General features: G+C 40.7%; 1 protein-coding gene across 6 annotated transcripts in view; it reads right to left on the bottom strand.

Moving 5' to 3' along the window:
- Positions 1-606: 606 nt before the first annotated feature.
- Positions 607-6,000, bottom strand: part of GRIA3 (glutamate ionotropic receptor AMPA type subunit 3) — a 140,794-nt gene continuing 135,400 nt past the window's right edge. For 4 of the 6 annotated variants that reach the window (XM_053274382.1, XM_053274378.1, XM_053274380.1 and 1 more), the window contains exon 16: positions 607-3,150. The gene's annotated coding sequence lies outside the window, so the exon portion shown is untranslated. Of the gene's footprint in view, positions 3,223-6,000 lie in introns of all 6 variants that reach the window. The other 2 variants (XM_053274379.1, XM_053274381.1) reach the window with 1 other exon arrangement.

Raw genomic sequence — 6,000 nt, 5'->3', positions numbered from 1 at the left:
AGCCGCTGCCAGTCTGTGAAGACAATACTGAGCAAGATAGACCAATGGTCTGACTCAGTAAATGGCAGCCTCCTATGTTCCTATGAGGACAACTTGTCACTTCACTGGTGCCCAAGAAGCTACATAATGCAACTGCCTAGGTAACATCGCCCCTGGATGTCTGGATAAAAGTTGCCTGGAGGTTTTATAGACAGCGCTTTCCCCCCAAATTCACTCCTGATTGGAGTGTGCCAGTCCACATATTCGCTGGATTTAACTCGACCTCTCTGTGGGCTATCAGGGACCAGGACAGACAGGGCTTTCTATTTCTCTGAAGGGAGGTTACGAATTCTGGCTTAGCTTGAGTTATGTCCGGGTTTAAAAAACCCTCTATTTCCAGCAGCTTTTGAAAAAAACTCCGAGGCTTCTGCTTTCTCCAAAGGTGTTGATGGAGGTGCTGATGGCTATGCAAATGGTCCATCGAATGAAAATGCCTTGAATCTGCCGTGAAGAAGATTTGCTCTCCAGGTACCTCAAGGCATACAGCCATGTGTGAAAAACCTCCGGGCATAACCCCAGCCCCCACTGGCTATATCTGTAACCGAAAGTTCAGACTCAAACTCCTCCTTTTGTTTTCTTTACAATTTTATTTACAAAATGTATTAAAACTCTTTTGTACAAGGCCTCATTTGAATGAGGCTCAGTCGTTGATGCCCACACATGCAGTTTACAATTTGACAGCCATGAATTTGCTTGGCAAGTTCTTTGCGGTTTTGTTTTTCCTGTTCACTGAAGTGCAAATTTAACAACCAATAAAGAAACAACCTGGAAAAAAAAACATTTTTTTTAAAAAAGAAAGAAAGAAAGAAAAAGTAATCGTAATTTTAAAAAGAAACAAAAAAGGATTTGTGGTTACTGCTGTGGTCAAATGGTTACTGCTGAACTTCTGTAGCTCAAAGCAGGAGCTTTTAAAAAAGCAATTGACACGTTTAACATGCACATTTTAAAAAATGGCCTCCTATTATCAAACCCTTCATGAGTGCGAAGCCTCCTCTCTGAAAAAAATTATTTTCATTTGATAAACATACATTTCTTTTTATACAGCTTTCTAAGAAAAGGTTTTTTTTACTTAAATACAACATTTTGCATCTCCCTTTGCTGAAACATTATAGCATTCAGAAATTGAAAATCACAGTTTCTTGAAAAAGAAGAGTTTCTTTTTGCTTAATGCGTTGTAAAAACATGAGCAGCAACTTGTCCTACAGTTTCCTTGATTATTTTTTTATAATACATTTTGTTGAAATGTTTTTTCCTCTTTATTCCTATATTCTATTCCTTGATTTAATGAGCTATCAAATATATCTTCAGTGACCTTTATATGCCTTGTTTTTTTTAAAACGAACTATCAAATATATTGTCAGTGACTCTTTCAAACATTTTTCTTTTTTTTTTAATCTCAAAGGAAAAAAAATATATTCATCGACTTTTTATTTTGTTTATATCCAGTATGTTATTTATGAAATGAAACTTTGCTGAACTACCAGTTGCACATATTGTCATATTAGAGGTAATTAGTATGCAGATGATTCCTTTATCTTGTATTTATCTATTTGGTAAATGATAGGATTTATTTTATTTTTTAAAAGATGCAATAATGAGCATATGAAACCGCCTCATATTGAATCAGACTAGTGGTTCACCTAACCCAATACTGCTTACCCTGACTGCCAGAAGTTCATAGTCTTAGAGGTCTTTCTCAGCCCTGTTGCCTGAGATATTTTTAATTGAAGATACCAGGGATTAAAAACTGGCACATCCCATACATGGGCTCCATCACTGAGTTGTGAACCCTATTTCTGGTGCAGCCACACTGGAATACATCCTACACCTGAAAAGCTGGAGATCTGTCATGCCATGCCTCTGTTTCTAGCAGTCTTCTATGGAATGTGTTATATTCCTTATGAAACTAAAGATGAACCTAAGAATCCTTTTGCTAAGCAGCCATGGGATGATGATTGACAGCAGCTGAGAATATAACAACTACTAGCAATAGTTATGCTAGAGGGTTTTGCTGTGATCCGGACCAACCGGTCTCTTCTGAGGTACCGCCCTGTTTTCTTTGCAAAGCGAGGCCGATCCACGAAGCATCGAAGTATCGTCTGAGCACAGTGCTAGATTCTGAATTACAAAAGAAGAAAGGTGAGGGATCCTGAAACTGCTTTATAGGGACACGTCCTTTTCTATGCTTTCACACTTATTGTTTCATAGTACATGTTGAGTTGAAAATGCATGCATGCGTCTTTCAGGAAACAAAATTGTGCATGGTTTCTCCTTAAAGTGATTGGATGCTATTTAAAATAAAATAAACATTTTAAAAAGCACTTGTAGTTTATAGAGAAGGGGTTGCCCTCTGGCCTGCCCTTCAGTTTTCTTCTAGAAGGATCTCCTCGGAAAGTTACACCATGTCCCTCCTTGATAGACAGATGAATACATGATCCTCCACTTTCTTATCAGCTGACACATCTTTTTCTTTGCTTTTGCATGTTACATTCAATTAGAACTGATATATGCGTTCTCTTAAAATGTGAGGCAGGAGATAGACTGGCGATAGGAAACGAGAATCCTCGCCACCATGGAGAAGGAAGCATAGCAGCACGGTGGTAGATCACAGAGTTAGGTTAATAGGCCGCTCTTGGGATATAAGCAGTGGTATTCTGAGGCTTAATATTAAGAACAACTTAATATTTTGATAAGGGGGGGGGGACTTGAAAACTTTTCTTTTCAAAAGAATACGTCCATTTACTGTGCAGTGGTATCAAAGAATGGCTTCTGTTGAACGTTTGTTAAAATTATTATTTTTTACAAGAATACATTTTTTCACATATTAGAATATTGTCTTATCAGTCCATTTGTGTGTGTGTGTCTGTGTGTGTGTCTGTTTTCAAGCAAAGCAAGAATTTTTTGTTTTGATGGTTTGCATTGTTTTTGAGTCTTAAGAATCTCCCATAAGGCACTGAAGGAAAAAACAAAAAAACCTATGAAAAGTTCATTGCACCATCATCGTGATGTGTCCAGTCCGACACCTAGGAGGGAGTAAAAGTGGCTCAGGTGATCGCTGAAGTCGCTGCGGGTCTGGTTTGTGCCTCCCTTTGCCCTCAGAAGCACGGGGATCTGTAACGAGATTGCAAATATCTCAGCTTTGTCCTCAGAGAGGGCGAGTATCGTGAGGTCATAGGAGAGAACCTGGAGAAATGAAGGAAAATAATAATGTGTGCTCACAGTGATAGTCCCCTACCTTAAAAATACTTGACACTGCAAAGTCGACTGGATATCGGCAGCTGTTTTTAGGGCTGCAGGTGGGGACTAAATATGGAGTTACTGAGATGGGCAGCGTTCAAAGGAATTACTGCACAGTTACGGGATCTCCCGTGGGTGGCCCTTTCATGCTGCGAGGTGAGGCTAGGTGGCAGATTACTGAGGCACCAGCTTGGCATGAAGAAGTCACTATCCGAGGGGCTCTTGTAGGGGGCAGGAATCTGACAGAGTTCTGCCTCTCCTTACACTCCTTGGGGCAATTCCAAGGGTAATGGAATCAGGCACTTTTTGAAGGAGAGTAGCCATATGCAAATTCCCAAGTTATTACACACCTGCTGACCAGAGAATATCTCCTATTATGAGGCCATCATTTTACACAAATATTATGCATGGTGCCTGAAACACGCAACTAACAACAAATATTTATATTCCGCTTTTCAACACAAGTTTCCAAAGCGGTTTACAAAGAGAAATAAATAAATAAGATGGCTCCCTGTCCCCAAAGGGCTCACAATCTAAAAAGAAACATAAGATAGACACCAGCAACAGTCACTGGGAGTACTCTTCCCCTGCTAAATATAGGAGATTCACCACTTTAAAAAGGTGCCTCTTTGCCAAGTTAGCTGGGGACTATGTCAGTAATGGAATCATTGGTAATGAAATATGTCAATTTGTGCATTTCAGAGTCTGTTCCTGACAAATTTGCACATTTCAGACACTAGCTATGATATTTGTTGTAAAAAAAAAAAAAGACACCTTATAGTAGACAATATTAACTTGAAAATCTGCTTCTGGCTACAGTCATTGAAGAAGTGGTAAGATGCCTGATTCTGTCACCCATGGTATTGCCCCTTGCAAGAAGCACAAGGAGAGATGAGGCAGCAGCTCGCATACTTCCCCTGCCTTGCCCTCCATATGGCTTTTGACCCTTGAAAGAGTTGGTTTTGAAGAGAGACTGGATCACATTAGGGACATGGGGCAATGCGGTGTCTGGTGCCTCACCTCAGATGCCACAATATCTTGGGATCACATCTACCAGAGAGGACTCTGTAGACCGGGGTTTCTTAACCTTGGGCCCCCAGATGTGGCTGGACAACAACTCTCATAATCCCCAAGCAAAAGTCATTGCAGCTCAGGATTCTGGGAGTTGTAGTCCAACAACCTCTGGGGGTCCAAGGTTACGAAATCCTGCTTTAGACAAATACTGTTGTGCACATCTGGTCTGTCTTTCCTTGAGGCTCCTTTGCCCTTCAGATTCTGAATGAAGCCCTTTCCCCTGAACCCATCACTCCCTCAACTATGACAGCTGTTGCGATATTTCATCTCCAGTGAATCTGCATGGATATGACTTACTGATTGGAAATCATTGCATGAAATCGGTCCCCTAGGTGAAGCAAATGGAAACTGGACCCTTCACTTCACTGAATGCAGAGTTTTAAAAAAAATCTTGCGCTGCAAGATTGTTCTTGCATCAACAAATCACATTGTATTTCCCCCCCTAAAAGCATTAGGTCGCAGGGAAAATGCCTCCAGGAACCACTTACCTGATTACCACAACACCGTTCCTTTTAATAAAAAGTGAGGGGGAAGATAAGAAAGGCAGGGAAGAATTTTCAGTGATGTCCATTTCTATGTGTAAACTTGCAGGGCTCTCCTGTCTGAATTACCTGTGAAAGTCAAGACCTTCAATGTGCAATAACTGTCAAGGCCAGGCCGGTGATGAAGCGGAGTGGGGTGGCCACCTCAGAGGCCACCTCTCAGTCACTGAATCGATTCTTACGAGTGGTGCGACTCACTCTAAAAAGTGATCTTCTATGAATAAATATAGATACTTGGTTTGCCTTCTATATCAGAAAGAGTATTGTGTCTGTCTGAACCATAGCTTCTAACAAACGTGTTTTCAATAGAAACATGTTTTTTTAAATTTTTATTTTAAAGCTGATTTCAGCATCCTATAACTGGGACGGAAGAGTGGGAGAATATGTTTCTTTAAACTGAAAGGAAGACAGGTCAGAGGCTATTATTGTGACTAATCAAGCACGCACATCAGGAGGCATGGTGTGCTGGAAGCCTTGAAAAACTCCCAAATGCACTAGAGGCAAATCAACAACGTGTACCTGCTTTTATGATCTTTTATTAATACCTTCGCATGTAGTTCAGAAACTTCAGTTAGTTCAAAATGCGGCAGCCAGACTGGTCTCTGGAGTAACCCGGAGAGACGATATTATGCCTGTTTTACAACAGTTGCATTGGCTGCTGATATGTTTCCAGGCAAAATACAAAGTGCTGGTTATTACTTCAAAGCCCTGAAAGCAGCTTAGGTCCAGGCTACCTTAGAGAGCGCCTTCTTCTGCATGATCCCTACCGCACGTTAAGGTCATCTGAGGAGGCCCATCTCCAGTTACCACCGGTATGTCTGGTGGCAACTCGGAGGCGGGCCTTCTTTGTAGCTGCTCCTGGGCTGTGGAATGCACTCCCAGCAGAAATCCGTAATTTGAATTTATTATTGGCCTTCAGGAAAGCCCTTTACGCCTATCTGTTTGGCCTGGCCTTTCAGGATTTTTACCTTGTTGTAAACTGTTTTAAATTGTTTAAAATGTTTGCCCTGGTTTTCCAGGGTTTTTAACTGTTTGAATGTTTAATATTCTCTTTTTTAAGTTTTGATTTTAATTGTTAACTGGTTTTAATTGTTTTTACTTTGTTGCA

Source organism: Hemicordylus capensis, chromosome 11, assembly GCF_027244095.1.
Source record: "Hemicordylus capensis ecotype Gifberg chromosome 11, rHemCap1.1.pri, whole genome shotgun sequence".
Classification (NCBI taxonomy): Eukaryota; Metazoa; Chordata; class Lepidosauria; order Squamata; family Cordylidae; genus Hemicordylus; species Hemicordylus capensis.
This window is presented reverse-complemented; position numbering and strand designations above follow the sequence as displayed.